Source organism: Oncorhynchus tshawytscha, linkage group LG29, assembly GCF_018296145.1.
Source record: "Oncorhynchus tshawytscha isolate Ot180627B linkage group LG29, Otsh_v2.0, whole genome shotgun sequence".
Taxonomy (NCBI): domain Eukaryota; kingdom Metazoa; phylum Chordata; class Actinopteri; order Salmoniformes; family Salmonidae; genus Oncorhynchus; species Oncorhynchus tshawytscha.
In genome coordinates, this window is record NC_056457.1 from 31,555,416 (window position 1) to 31,571,956 (window position 16,541).

General features: G+C 43.8%; 1 protein-coding gene across 2 annotated transcripts in view; it reads left to right on the forward strand.

Annotated features, from left to right (window-relative positions):
- LOC112239456 (guanine nucleotide exchange factor VAV3) overlaps positions 1-16,541 on the forward strand; it is a 212,399-nt gene that overhangs the window by 189,669 nt on the left and 6,189 nt on the right. The gene's annotated exons all lie outside the window — the stretch shown is intronic.

Sequence of the window (16,541 nt, forward strand, 5' to 3'; positions counted from 1 at the left end):
CTATACACTACTCTACTCTACACTACTCTACACTACACTACACTACACTACACTACTCTACACTACTCTACTCTACACTACTCTACACTACTCTACACTACTCTACACTACACTACACTACACTAATCTACTCTACTCTACTCTACTCTACACTACACTACACCACACTACACTACACTACACTACACTACACTACACTAAATCAAATTAAATCAAATGTATTCATATAGCCCTTCGTACATCAGCTGATATCTCAAAGTGCTGTACAGAAACCCAGCCTAAAACCCCAAACAGCGTAGTATGACACTACACTACACTACACTACACTACACTACACTACACTACACTACACTACACTACACTACACTACTCTACACTACTCTACACTACACTACACTACACTACACTACTCTACACAACATGACACAAAGCAACACTATTCTACATGCACAACACACACACACACACTACTCTGCACATAGCAATCACACTAAATTGATATTGGTATCAGGTGATTTGACTGCTTACCATGAAACTGAATAATGTAAAGACCTCCCAGTAGATGTAGCTACAGTCAACCTGCATGCTTTTGTTTTGTTTCAGCATGAGACAGTGACACAATTTGAATGACAATACTGCTGGAATGTTTTATGTCTAGTCAAGAGATGACAGGTCTAGATGACAGATCTAGATGGTCTAGATGACAGGTCTAGATGGTCTAGATGACAGGTCTAGATGGTCTAGATGACCGGTCTAGATGACAGGTCTAGATGGTCTAGATGACAGGTCTAGATGACAGGTCTAGATGGTCTAGATGACAGGTCTAGATGACATGTCTAGATGGTCTAGATGACAGGTCTAGATGGTCTAGATGACAGGTCTACATGGTCTAAAATGACAGGTCTAGATGGTCTAGATGGCCTAGATGACAGGTCTACATGGTCTCAATGACAGGTCTACATGGTCAAGATTACAGGTCTAGATGACAGGTCTAGATGATTGGTCTACATGGTCTAGATGACAGGTCTACATAGTCTAGATGACAGGTCTACATGGTCTAGATTACATGTCTAGATGGTCTAGATGACATGTCTAGTTGGTCTAGATGACATGTCTACAGTTCTAGATGGTCTAGATGAGATGTCTACAGTTCTACATGGTCAAGATGACAAGTCTAGATGACAGGTCTACATGGTCTAGATGACAGGTCTACATGGTCTAGATGACAGGTCTAGATGATTGGTCTACATGGTCTAGATGACAGGTCTACATAGTCTAGATGACAGGTCTACATGGTCTAGATGACAGGTCTAGATGGCCTAGATGACAGGTTTAGATGACAGGTCTACATGGTCTAGATGACAGGTCTACATGACAGGTCTAGATGACAGGTCTACATGGTCTAGATGACAGGTCTAGATGACAGGTCTACATGGTCTAGATGACAGGTCTACATGGTCTAGATGACAGGTCTACATGGTCTAGATTACATGTCTAGATGAAATCAAATCAAATCAAATTTTATTTGTCACATACACATGGTTAGCAGATGTTAATGCGAGTGTAGCGAAATGCTTGTGCTTCTAGTTCCGACAATGCAGTAATAACCAACAAATAATCTAACTAACAATTCCAAAACTACTGTCTTATACACAGTGTAAGGGGATAAAGAATATGTACATAAGGATATATGAATGAGTGATGGTACAGAGCAGCATAGGCAAGATACAGTAGCTGATATCGAGTACAGTATATACATATGAGATGAGTATGTAAACAAAGTGGCATAGTTAAAGTGGCTAGTGATACATGTATTACATAAGGATGCAGTCTAGATGACATGTCTAGTTGGTCTAGATGACATGTCTACAGTTCTAGATGGTCTAGATGACAGGTGTAGATGGTCTAGATGAGATGTCTACAGTTCTACATGGTCTAGATGACAAGTCTAGATGACAGGTCTACATGGTCTAGATGACAGGTCTAGATGATTGGTCTACATGGTCTAAATGACAGGTCTAGATGACAGGTCTACATAGTCTAGATGACAGGTCTACATGGTCTAGATGACAGATCTAGATGGTCTAGATGACAGGTCTACATGGTCTAGATGACAGGTTTAGATGGTCTAGATAACAGGTCTACATGGTCTAAATGACAGGTCTAGATGGTCTAGATGGCCTAGATGACAGGTTTACATGGTCTAGATGACAGGTCTACATGTTCTATATGACAGGTCTAGATGGTCTAGATGGTCTAAATGACAGGTCTAGATGGTCTAGATAACAGGTCTACATGGTCTAAATGACAGGTCTACATGTTCTAGATGACAGGTCTACATGGTCAAGATTACAGGTCTAGATGACAGGTCTAGATGGCCTAGATGACAGGTCTACATGGTCTAGATGACAGGTCTACATGGTCTAGATGGTCTTTATGACAGGTCTACATGGTCTAGATGACAGTTCTACATGGTCTAGATGACAGGTCTACATGGTCTAGGTGATAGGTCTACATGGTCTAGATGACAGGTCTACATGGTCTAGATGACAGGTCTAGATGGCCTAGATGACAGGTCTACATGGTCTAGATGACAGGTCTACATGGTCTAGATGGTCTTTATGACAGGTCTACATGGTCTAGATGACAGGTCTACATGGTCTAGGTGACAGTCCTACATGGTCTACATGGTCTAGATGACAGGTCTACATGGTCTAGATGACAGGTCTAGACATGGTCTAGATGACAGGTCTACATGGTCTAGATGACAGGTCTACATGGTCTAGATGACAGGTCTAGATGGCCTAGATGACAGGTCTACATGGTCTAGATGACAGGTCTACATGGTCTAGATGGTCTTTATGACAGGTCTACATGGTCTAGATGACAGGTCTACATGGTCTAGGTGATAGGTCTACATGGTCTAGATGACAGGTCTACATGGTCTAGATGACAGGTGAATACTGAATACTGTGTAGTCCTGTGTTGCTGTTACACCATGAATAAAAGACAACTGAGACAGAGGAGAAGAGGCATGTTGGATCCTGGATCCCAGTGGTGAGCAAGGGGTTAAACGCCGTGCCGATGCCGGCAGTACACCTGGTGCCTCAACCAGTGCGGAGATGAGATTTCACTGTAGCACCATATGTCACCGTGTGAAAAGCGCAAGAAAATCTCCCAGGGTTTGCTGAAGGTTGTTTTGCAAGTGGAGAGATAAACACAGAAAGGAAAAGCTGATGAATACAGTCAGTCAGTCAGACGCTGCTGCCAGTCTCACTCTGATAAATACAGTCAGTCAGACGCTGCTGCCAGTCTCACTCTGATAAATACAGTCAGTCAGACGCTGCTGCCAGTCTCACTCTGATGAATACAGTCAGTCAGACGCTGCTGCCAGTCTCACTCTGATAAATACAGTCAGTCAGACGCTGCTGCCAGTCTCACTCTGATGGATACAGTCAGTCAGAAGCTGCTGCCAGTCTCACTCTAATGAATACAGTCAGTCAGAAGCTGCTGCCAGTCTCACTCTGATGAATACAGTCAGTCAGATGCTGCTGCCAGTCTCACTCTGATGAATACAGTCAGTCAGTCAGTCAGACGCTGCTGCCAGTCTCACTCTGATGAATACAGTCAGTCAGACACTGCTGCCAGTCTCACTCTGATGAATACAGTCAGTCAGACGCTGCTGCCAGTCTCACTCTGATAAATACAGTCAGTCAGTCAGAGTCAGAAGCTGCTGCCAGTCTCACTCTGATGAATACAGTCAGTCAGATGCTGCTGCCAGTCTCACTCTGATGAATACAGTCAGTCAGAAGCTGCTGCCAGTCTCACTCTAATGAATACAGTCAGTCAGAAGCTGCTGCCAGTCTCACTCTGATAAATACAGTCAGTCAGAAGCTGCTGCCAGTCTCACTCTGATAAATACAGTCAGTCAGACGCTGCTGCCAGTCTCACTCTGATAAATACAGTCAGTCAGAAGCTGCTGCCAGTCTCACTCTGATAAATACAGTCAGTCAGAAGCTGCTGCCAGTCTCACTCTGATAAATACAGTCAGTCAGAAGCTGCTGCCAGTCTCACTCTGATAAATACAGTCAGTCAGACGCTGCTGCCAGTCTCACTCTGATAAATACAGTCAGTCAGACGCTGCTGCCAGTCTCACTCTGATGAATACAGTCAGTCAGACGCTGCTGCCAGTCTCACTCTGATAAATACAGTCAGTCAGACGCTGCTGCCAGTCTCACTCTGATGAATACAGTCAGTCAGACGCTGCTGCCAGTCTCACTCTGATGAATACAGTCAGTCAGATGCTGCTGCCAGTCTCACTCTGATGAATATAGTCAGTCAGTCAGTCAGACGCTGCTGCCAGTCTCACTCTGATGAAGACAGTCAGTCAGATGCTGCTGCCAGTCTCACTCTGATGAATACAGTCAGTCAGATGCTGCTGCCAGTCTCACTCTAATGAATACAGTCAGTCAGTCAGTCAGAAGCTGCTGCCAGTCAGCTCTGTTTGCATTTAGTTGTCTCTCAAATGTCTTTCGGCCTTAAAACAATCAGACAGACAGACAGACAGACAGACAGACAGACAGACAGACAGACAGACAGACAGACAGACAGACAGACAGACAGACAGACAGACAGACAGACAGACAGACAGACAGACAGACAGACAGACAGACAGACAGACAGACAGACAGACAGACAGACAGACAGACAGACAGACAAACAGACAGACAAAATGGAGAGAGGAAGGAGGAGGAAAACCAAGTCCCTCACTAAAAATAATTGAATTCTAACCTCTCTCCTTCCCTCTCCTCCTGTCTAAAGCCCCAGCTCACAGATTTCAGCTCCCCTTTTCACTTGTAAATTGCTGTTCATTTGAAGAGTTTTTCTTCTCCAAAACAGGTTAAAAAAAAAAATGTTTTGTTTCGAGGTAGAACCGTTTTGGGCTCCATGTAAAGCCTTCTGTGGAAAAGGTTCTACATGGAACCCAAAACAGTTTTACCAGAACCAAAAGTGTTCTACTTGGAACCAACAAAGGGTTCTCCTACGGGGATACCCGAAGAACCCATTAATGTTCTAGATGTAACTTGTATGAATAAAACATCTGAGAACAGTCATATTTTACACATGAAGGTTAATCAGTCATTTTAAATGTGATATTTCTGAAATGATAATGCATGGCTGAAATGATAATGCATGGCTGTAATGATAATGCATTGCTGTAATGATAATGCATGACTGAAATGCTAATGCATGGCTGAAATGCTAATGCATGGCTGAAATGCTAATGCATGGCTGTAATGGTAATGCATGGCTGAAATGCTAATGCATGGCTGAAATGGTAATGCATGGCTGAAATGGTAATGCATGGCTGAAATGGTAATGCATGGCTGAAATGATAATGTATGGCTGAAATGATAATGCATGGCTGAAATGATAATGCATGGCTGTAATGCTAATGCATGGCTGAAATGCTAATGCATGGCTGAAATGGTAATGCATGGCTGAAATGGTAATGTGTGGCTGAAATGGCAATGCATGGCTGAAATGCTAATGCATGGCTGAAATGGCAATGCATGGCTGAAATGCTAATGCATGGCTGAAATGCTAATGCATGGCTGAAATGCTAATGCATGGCTGAAATGCTAATGCATGGCTGTAATGGTAATGCATGTCTGAAATGCTAATGCATGGCTGAAATGGTAATGCATGGCTGAAATGGTAATGCATGGCTGAAATGATAATGCATGGCTGAAATGCTAATGCATGGCTGAAATGCTAATGCATGGCTGAAATGCTAATGCATGGCTGAAATGCTAATGCATGGCTGAAATGCTAATGCATGGCTGACAAGCTAATGCATGGCTGAAAAGCTAATGCATGGCTGAAATGGTAATGCATGGCTGAAATGCTAATGCACGGCTGAAATGCTAATGCATGGCTGAAATGCTAATGCATGGCTGAAATGATAATGCATGATAGAAATGCTAATGCATGGCTGTAATGCTAATGCATGGCTGTAATGCTAATGCATGGCTGAAATGCTAATGCATGGCTGTAATGATAATGCATGGTAGAAATGCTAATGCATGGCTGTAATGATAATGCATGGCTGTAATGATAATGCATGGCTGAAATGCTAATGCATGGCTGACAAGCTAATGCATGGCTGAAAAGCTAATGCATGGCTGAAATGGTAATGCATGGCTGAAATGCTAATGCACGGCTGAAATGCTAATGCATGGCTGAAATGATAATGCATGGCTGAAATGCTAATGCTTGGCTGAAATGCTAATGTGTGGTTATCTTCCATTTTGGACCTGACTCTATGCATATCTACATATCTGAGAAGAATCCCTCCTGGTTCCTACTTTTACAACATAGTCAACCCTCTAGAGCAGGGATGTCGAAAGCATTCGGACTTCAACAACAATGTGTTATATGTCCTTGCCGTCAAAATGTTCACACAATAAACAGGCATTTCTGCTGCTCCCTGACTGCAGTGATTATTAGTGAGCTGGACAGTCAATAAACTATATGAATGTAGGTCCATTATCATTCATACACCGTTTTGATTTGGTTTTAGCCATTTTAAAGTATATTGAGTTACCTGCATGATATGTGTCTAGTGGTAGTTAGCTCCTTGGAGAAACCAGTATGGGGTTGTATGGAAACATATATCCGACAGAGTAGAGAGGTATTAAAATGCTCATCAGATTTCTCCTCTGATCTTCCTCCCCTTGATACCACAGGTTGACAGGGTTCGTGTGAATCCAGGTTCTCCTCATTAGTAACTAGCCAGGGTTATTTATATATATATATATATATATATATATATAAATAAACTGGGTGGTTGGAGCCCTGAATGCTGATTGGCTGAAAGATCTATTTTTTAAATGTTTCATTTCACCTTTATTTAACCAGGTAGGCCAGTTGAGAACAGGTTCTCATTTACAACTGTGACCTGGCCAAGATAGAGCAAAACAGTGCGACACAAACAACAACACAGAGTTACACATGGAATAAACAAACATACAGTCAATAATACAGTAGAAAAAGTTTATATAGAGTGTCTGCAAATGAGGTAGGATTAGGGAGGTAAGGCAATAAATAGGCCATAGTGGAGAAATAATTACAATATAGCAATTAAACACTGGAGTGATAGATGTGCAGAAGATGAGTTTGCAAGTAGAGATACTGCAAAGGAGCAAAATAAATCAAATAAATAACAGTATGGGGATGAGGTAGTTGGATGGGCTATTTACAGATGGGCTATGTACAGGTGCAGTGATCTGTGAGCTGCTCTGACAACCAGTGCTTCAAGCTAGTGAGGGGAGATATGAATCTCCAGCTTCAGTGATTTGTGCAGTTCGTTACAGTCATTGGCAGCAGAGAACTGGAAGGAAAGGCGGCAGAAGGAGGAATTGGCTTTGGGAGTGACCAGTGAAATATACCTGCTGGAGCGTGTGCTACGGGTGGGTGCTTCTATGGTGATCAGTGAACAGATAAGGCGGGTGTCATGCCCTGACCTTAAGAGAGCCTTTTTTATTCTCTATTTGGTTAGGTCAGGGTGTGACTTGGGTGGGCAAATCTATGTTTCTATTTCTTTGTTGGCCTAGTATGGTTCTCAATCAGAGGCAGCTGTTTATCGTTGTCTCTGATTGGGGATCATACTTAGGCAGCCCTTTTTCCCACCTTAGATTGTGGGATCTTGTTTGTGTTCTGCATGTAGCTTTACGCTAGTTTTTGTATTTTGTTGTTTTTTCGGTGTCCTTTAAAATAAATAAATAAAAATGTACGCCTACCACGCAACACCTTGGTCCAATCCATCTTTAAACGATTGTGACTTTACCTAGCAAAGACTTATAGATGACCTGGAGCCAGTGGGTTTGGCGGCGAGTATGAAGCGAGGGCCAGCCAATGAGAGCGTACAGGTCGCAGTGGTGGGTAGTATATGGGACTTTGGTAACAAAATGGATGGACTGCATCCAATTTGCTGAGTAGAGTGTTGGAGGCTATTTTTTATAAATGACATCGCAGAAGTCAAGGATTGGTAGGATAGTCAGTTTTACGAAGGTATGTTTGGCAGCATGAGTGAAAGATGCATTGTTGCGGAATAGGACGCTAATTCTAGATTTCATTTTGGATTGGAGATGCTTAATGTGAGTCTGGAAGGAGAGTTTACAGTCTATCCAGACACCTAGGTATTTGTAGTTGTCCACATATTCTAAGTCAGAACCGTCCAGAGTAGTGATGTTGGACAGGCGGGAAGGTGCAGGCAGCGATCGGTTGAAGAGAATGCATTTAGTTTTACTTGCATTTAAGAGCAGTTGGAGGCCACGGAAGGAGAGTTGTATGGCATTGAAGCTCATCTGGAGGGTTGTTAACACAGTGTCCAAAGTAGGGCCAGAAATATACAGAATGGTGTCATCTGAGGTGGAGGTGGATCAGAGAATCACCAGCAGCAAGAGTGACATCATTGATGTATACAGAGAAGAGGGTCGGCCCGAGGATTGAACCCTGTGGCACCCCCATAGAGACTGCCAGAGGTCCGGACATCAGGCCCTCCGATTTGACACACTGAACTCTGTCTGAGAAGTAGTTGGTGAACCAGGAAAGGCAATCATTTGAGGAACCAAGGCTGTTGAGTCTGCCAATAAGAATGTGGTGATTGACAGAGTCGAAAGCCTTGGCCAGGTCGATGAATACAGCTGCACAGTATTGGCTTTTGTCGATGGCGGTTATGATATCATTTAGGACCTTGAGCGTGGCTGAGGTTCACCCATGACCAGCTCAGAAACCAGATTGCATGGCAGAGAAGGTACGGTGGGATTCAAAATGGTCGGTGGTCTGTTTGTTAACTTGGCTTTCGAAGACCTTAGAAAGGCAGGGTAGGATAGATATAGGTCTGTAGCAGTTTGGGTCAAGAGTGTCCCAACCTTTGAAGTGGGGGATGACCGCAGCTGCTTTCCAATCTTTGGGAATCTCAGACGACACGAAAGAGAGGTTGAACAGGCTAGTAATAGGGGTTGCAACAATTTCAGTAGATCATTTTAGAAAGAAAAGGTCCAGATTGTCTAGCCCGGCTGATTTGTAGGGGTCCAGATTTTGCAGCTCTTTCAGAACATCAGCTGACTGGATTTGGGAGAAGGAGAAATGGGGAAGGCTTGGGCGAGTTGCTGTTATATTGCCTGGTTCACATCAGCTCTGTTGTATTGCTCTGGACCTTCCTGGTCAGATGGGACATCATATGAGAGCCAAAGCAGATAGCAGCAGTCCTTACGGTGACATGGGTTTTGGGGTAAACACGCACACTCGCACACACACACAAAGAAACAGTCTGGACATAGTGGAGGACAGTTGGGTAAATTCCATTTCAATACCATTAATGTCCATTCAATTGCTCATAAAATATGAAGCAGCATTTGAAGAATTGAGTGTATGTTAAATTAATCAACGATAAACCAATATATCATGGCATTCTAAAAAGGAATGGACATTTTCTAATCATGATTTCAACTCCAGTGCTCACCCCGAGGTTTCTAATACGTAGACTAGAAATAGGAAGTGGACCTAAAGGGCATTGTATAAGGAGGGATCATTACGTACATTTTCACCAACTCAGTCAGATTGTTGCGGTTGTTTGGTTTTCTGGTCGGAGGCTGTGTTCATCTCTCAATCTGCACTCTTCTACGGCCTGATGCTGCTTCTGCGTGTTAATTAAACATGCTTTTCTCTCCTCTCCTTCTCCCTCCTCTGCTTTGCCCTCCTCTCTCCTACCTGCTCCTTCCCAACACGCTCCAACCTGCTCCCTCCCCCCGCTCTCCTACCTACTCCCTCCCAAAACTCTCCAACCTGCTCCCTACCCCGCTCTCCAACCTGCTCCCTCCCAACACTCTCCTCCTGCTCCCTCCCCCTCCCCTACCTACTACCTCCTCTCCCCTACCTGCTCCCTCCTCCCGCTCTCCTACCTGCTCCCCCCCTGCCCCCTACCTACTCCCTCCTCTCCCCTACCTGCTCCCTCCTCCCGCCTATCCTACCTACTCCCCTCCTCTCCCCCTACCTGCTCCCTCCTCCCGCTCTCCCCCCTACCTGCTCCCCCCCTCCCCTCCCTACTACCTCCTCTCCCCTACCTGCTCCCTCCCCCCTCCCCCCCCTCCCCTACCTACTCCCTCCTCTCTCCTACCTGCTCCCTCCTCTCCCCTACCTGCTCCCCCTCCCTCCCCTACCTACTCCCTCCCGCTCTCCTACCTACTCCCTCCCTCCTCTCCCCCTACCTGTCCCCCCTGCTCCCTCCCCCTCCCCTACCTACCCCTCCTCTCTCCTACCTACTCCCTCCTCTCCCCCTACCTGCTCCCTCCTCCTGCTCCCTACCTACTCCCTCCTCTCCCTTACCTGCTCCCTCCCTTCCTCTCCCCTACCTGCTCCCTCCCTTCCTCTCCACTACCTGCTCCCTCCCTTCCTCTCCACTACCTGCTCCCTCCCTTCCTCTCCCCTACCTGCTCTCTCCTCTCCTCTGCCATAGATCCATTGCTCTGTGGGCTGTCTTATGTAACTTCTGCGGGCTACTGCTTTGTTCCCCCTCCTCTGCTCCTCTCTGGTCGGGTACCACGTCTCCTTATTCCATCACTTCTCATTGTGGGGCTCTGACTACTTAGCATGTGTAGTGAGTCTAGTCTAGTCCCTACCTGCTACTGACTACTTAGCATGCGTAGTGAGTCTAGTCTAGTCCTACTAGCATGCTGTGAGTTCTAGTCCCTACCTGCTACTGACTACTTAGCATCCTACCTACCTGCTACTGACTACTTAGCATGCGTAGTGAGTCTAGTCTAGTCCCTACCTGCTACTGACTACTTAGCATGCGTAGTGAGTCTAGTCTAGTCCCTACCTGCTACTGACTACTTAGCATGTGTAGTGAGTCTAGTCTAGTCCCTACCTGCTACTGACTACTTAGCATGTGTAGTGAGTCTAGTCTAGTCCCTACCTGCTACTGACTACTTAGCATGCGTAGTGAGTCTAGTCTAGTCCCTACCTGCTCCCTCCTCCCACTCTCCTACCTGCTACTGACTGCTACTGACTACTTAGCATGCGTAGTGAGTCTAGTCTAGTCCCTACCTGCTACTGACTACTTAGCATGCGTAGTGAGTCTAGTCTAGTCCCTACCTGCTACTGACTACTTAGCATGCGTAGTGAGTCTAGTCTAGTCCCTACCTGCTCCCTCCTCCCACTCTCCTACCTGCTACTGACTACTTAGCATGCGTAGTGAGTCTAGTCTAGTCCCTACCTGCTCCCTCCTCCCACTCTCCTACCTGCTACTGACTACTTAGCATGCGTAGTGAGTCTAGTCTAGTCCCAGATCACAGTTCCCACTGCCTCCATCGTCTCCCCCAGCCTTCCATCTCACCATCTCACCTCGCTCCCTCCATCTTGCTGGAAATGTTTGTGTGTTTGTGTGTGTGTGTGTGTGTGTGTGTGTGTGTGTGTGTGTGTGTGTGTGTGTGTGTGTGTGTGTGTGTGTGTGTGTAAGTGTAGTGTGTGTGTGTGTGTGTAAGTGTAACGTGTGTGTGTGTGTGTGTGTGTGTGTGTAAATGTAGTGTGTGTGTGTGTGTGTGTGTGTGTGTGTGTGTGTGTGTGTGCGTGTGTAAATGTAGTGTGTGTGTGTGTGTGTGTGTGTGTGTGTGTGTGTGTGTGTGTGTGTGTGTGTGTGTGTGTGTGTGTGTGTGTGTGTGTGTGTGTGTGTGTGTGTGTGTAAATGTAGTGTGTGTGTGTGTGTGTGTGTGTGTGTGTGTGTGTGTGTGTGTGTGTGTGTGTGTGTGTGTGTGTGTGTGTGTGTGTGTGTGTGTGTGTGTGTGTGTGTGTGCAGGGGGTCAGGGTTCTATGTGTGTATATGTGTGTTTGTGTACATGCCTGCATGCATATTTGTTACACTCTGTATGTGTGTGTGTGTGCAATCATAGTGTTATTTCATATGTGTGTGTGAGCACCAAGACGTTGACATGTGACAAGACAATGAGGCGGGCCAAATAGACTGACCTTAACTGGGTCATCATATCACACCTCAGTGACTCTGACAGACAGCTTTGCAGACCAATCAAATCAGCCTATTTAAGCATTTTTCCACTACAGCAGTAGTATTACAGGCCAAACCTGCCATGTACCCAGCAGAGCTAACCAGCTCCAGCTCCGTATCTGGCTTTTCCCTTTGTTATCTTACTGTGTGCATGACTGCAGCTCACAGACAGGCAGACAGGCAGGCAGGCAGACAGGCAGGCAGACAGGCAGGCAGGCAGACAGGCAGACAGGCAGGCAGACAGGCAGGCAGACAGGCAGACAGGCAGGCAGGCAGGCAGCCAGGCAGACAGGTATTTCAGTCAAGGTATTTCACATCAGCAGCAGACAGAGGTTGTCTGGCACTCTCTCTCTCACACACACCAACTTTGTCTCATAGCATTTCGTTATATTTTGTACGTAGATCCGAGACACTCCAATTAGTATGATATGTATTATGGTATGTATTAGTTTGTGGATGTCCATCATCCATTTCGTATGATATGTTACAAATTACAATTTGTATCATACAGTATGGTATGAATTTGCAAAAATAACAATATGCTACGAATTTGAAAATGTATGTTATGTTATGAATTCCAATTTATTGTGGCTAACATTGGCTAGGTGGCTAATTCTAATGTTGGCTCGCTTGCTAACTTTAGCTAGGGATTAGGGTTAAGGTTAGGGTTAAGATAAGGAGTTTGGTTAAAGGGTTAAGGTTAGGGTTAGGGGAAGGGTTAGCTCACATGCTAAGTACTGTAGTTGCAAAGTAGCAAAACATTAGTAAGTAGTTAAAATGTTGCTAATTAGCTCAAACGGTAAAGTTGTTCATGATGAGATTTGAACACGCGACCTTTGGCTTGCTAGACGTTTGCGTTATAGTCTGTTTAGCCTACAAACTTACACACAACTTTTCTAACTACTGCATTCCCTGTCTTAGTACTCATAAGCACAATTTAATGTTATTTTTTTAGGAGGGGAGTATGCTACCTGCAGCTATTTATATGTTTTACACAAATACACTACATCACAAAAAGTATGTGGAAACCTGCTCATCGAACTTCTCATCCCAAAATCATGGGCATCAGTATGGGGTTGGTCCCCCCCTTTGCTGCTATAACAGCCTCCATTCTTCTGGAAAGGCTTTCCACTAGATGTTGGAACATTTCTGCAGGGACTTGCTTCCATTCAGCATTAGTGAGGTCAGGCACTGATGTTGGAACATTTCTGCAGGGACTTGCTTCCATTTAGCATTAGTGAGGTCGGGCACTGATGTTGGGCGATTAAGCTTGTTTTGCAGTCGGCGTTCCTATTCATCCCAAAGTTGTTCAATGGGGTTGAGGCCAGGGTTCTGTGCAGGCCAGTCAAGTTCTACCGCACCGATCTCAACAAGATCTCAACAGGTCCATTTCTGTCTGGACCTCACTTTGTGCATGCTGAAAAAGGAAAAGGCTTATCCCAAACTGTTGCCACAAAGTTAGATGCACAGCATTATCAACAATGTCATTGTATGCTGTAGCGTTAAGATTTCCCTTCACTGGAACTAAGGGGCCTGAACCATGAAAAACAGTCTCAGACCGTTATTCTTCCTCCACCAAACTTTACAGTTGGCGTTATGCATTCGGGCGGTTAGCGTTCTCCTGGCATCTGCCAAACCCAGATGTGTCCCTCAGACTGCCAGATAATGAAAAGTAATTCATCACTCCAGAGAATGCTTTTCCACTACTCCAGAATCCAAAAGCTTTACACCACTCCAACCGATGCTTGGCATTGTACATGGTGATGTACATGGTCTGTGTGCAGCTGCTCAGCCATGGAAACCCATTTCATGAAGCTACCGGTGTGAACAGTTCTTGTGCTGATGTTGCTTCCAGAGGCAGTTTGGGACTTGGTAGTGAGTGTTGCAACCGAGGACAGATTATTTTTTTTACACATTACGCGCTTCACCACTCGGCGGTCCCGTTCTGTGAGCTTGTGTGGTCTACCACTTCATGGCTTAGCCATTGTTGCTCCTAGACATTTCCACTTCACAATAACAGGACTTACAGTTGACCGGGGCAGGTCTAGCAGGGCAGAAATTTTACGAACTGACTTGTTGAAAAGGTGGCATCCTATGACAATGCCTCATTGATTGTCCACTGAGCTCTTCAGTAAGGCCATTCTACTGCCAATGTTTGTCTTTGGAGATTGCGATCGGTGCCATTTAAGATGAGGGAGGATGATTTATTTTTCTCATGAGCATGTCCTTATTTCTATTACAGCATATTGGATGACTATCATTCATATTCCATTCACCCAGTTCAATGTAACATCGATAGGTTTAGACTACTACATGATTCTACAATTCTCCCTATACCCATCATGAGGTTGCTACAACCCAACCTATGAATGAAAGTTTACAACGTAGGTGCACACAGGTCGAGAGAATGTTGAGTAATCAAGGTAATAGACAGTGACACATTCAAAACCGCCTTGCAAACTCTTGCCTGCATCTAGCTGATCTAGATTGTAATCATTAGTCTAACTGTTGCAAATTAGAGTTTCTATTGGACAAATCCAGGTATGTTTATCCTAGTTTAGTTCTATTTGCTTATGTTTCAGAAAAGTTTTACAACAGAATCGGTGAAATGAATACACCCCTGATCACACGTAAACACAGATCACTTTCATAGCAGCCACTTTGTATTCCTTCTCACATCTATGCGCTCTCTTCCTCTCACCTCCTCCCTTCACTTGTGGAAATTCCACAAATTAAGTTATAACACAGCACACCTGTTAATAGAAATGCATTCCAGTTGACTACCTCATGAAACTGGTTGAGAGAATGCCAAGAGTGTGCAAAACTGTCATCAAGGCAAAAATGTGGCTACTTTGAAGAATCTAAAATCTAAAATCTATTTTGATTTAACCCTTTTTTGGTTACTACATGATTCCATATCTGTTATTTCATAGTTTTGATGTCTTCACTATTATTCTACAATGTAGAACATAGTAGAACAAATAAAGAAAAACCCTTGAATTAGTAGCTGTGTCCAAACTTTGTTAAAATCAGGCTGCAGGTTTTTTTCAGCTGTTCAGAAATAAGAGGCAGAGACATCATAAGGGGTTCAGAAGAGAGGAGTAAAGATCGAAACATGAAGGGAGGGGCAGTGTGAGCAGCAGCTATGTTAGAATAAAGATTGGTGTGCTTAAATTAACACACACACAGAACGAGATCTGGATCCTTAGCTTGAAGGAAGACGTTCCTGGAGGGGCGGGATTTGTTTTTATACGTAGTCTATGATCTGCTAAAGATAACATAGTCTTTGTTCTGTTAAAGATAACATAGTCTGTAGTGTGTTGAAGATAAACATAGTCTGTAGTGTGTTGAAGATAAACATAGTCTGTAGTGTGTTGAAGATAACAGTCTGTAGTGTGTTGAAGATAACATAGTCTGTAGTGTGTTGAAGGTAACAGTCTGTAGTGTGTTGAAGATAAACATAGTCTGTAGTGTGTTGAAGATAAACATAGTCTGTAGTGTGTTGAAGATAACATAGTCTGTAGTGTGTTGAAGATAACAGTCTGTAGTGTGTTGAAGATAACATCTGTCTGAAGATAACATAGTTGAAGATAAACATAGTCTGTAGTGTGTTGAAGATAAACATAGTCTGTAGTGTGTTGAAGATAAACATAGTCTGTAGTGTGTTGAAGATAAACATAGTCTGTAGTGTGTTGAAGATAACAGTCTGTAGTGTGTTGAAGATAACAGTCTGTAGTGTGTTGAAGATAAACATAGTCTGTAGTGTTGAAGATAAACATAGTCTGAAGTGTGTTGAAGATAAACATAGTCTGTAGTGTGTTGAAGATAAACATAGTCTGTAGTGTGTTGAAGATAAACATAGTCTGTAGTGTGTTGAAGGTAACATCTGTAAAGATAAACATAGTCTGTAGTGTGTTGAAGGTAGTCTGTAGTGTGTTGAAGATAAACATAGTCTGTAGTGTGTTGAAGATAACAGTCATAGTCTGTCTGTAGTGTGTTGAAGATAACATAGTCTGTAGTGTGTTGAAGATAACATAGTCTGTAGTGTGTTGAAGATAAACATAGTCTGTAGTGTGTTGAAGATAAACATAGTCTGTAGTGTGTTGAAGATAACATAGTCTGTAGTGTGTTGAAGATAAACATAGTCTGTAGTGTGTTGAAGATAACATAGTCTGTAGTGTGTTGAAGATAACAGTCTGTAGTGTGTTGAAGATAACATAGTCTATAGTGTGTTAAAGATAACATAGTCTGTAGTGTGTTGAAGATAACATAGTCTATAGTGTGTTGAAGATAAACATAGTCTGTAGTGTGTTGAAGATAACATAGTCTGTAGTGTGTTGAAGATAACATAGTCTGTAGTGTGTTGAAGATAACATAGTCTGTAGTGTGTTGAAGATAACATAGTCTGTAGTGTGTTGAAGATAACATAGTCTGTAGTGTGTTGAAGGTAACATAGTCTGTAGTGTGTTGAAAA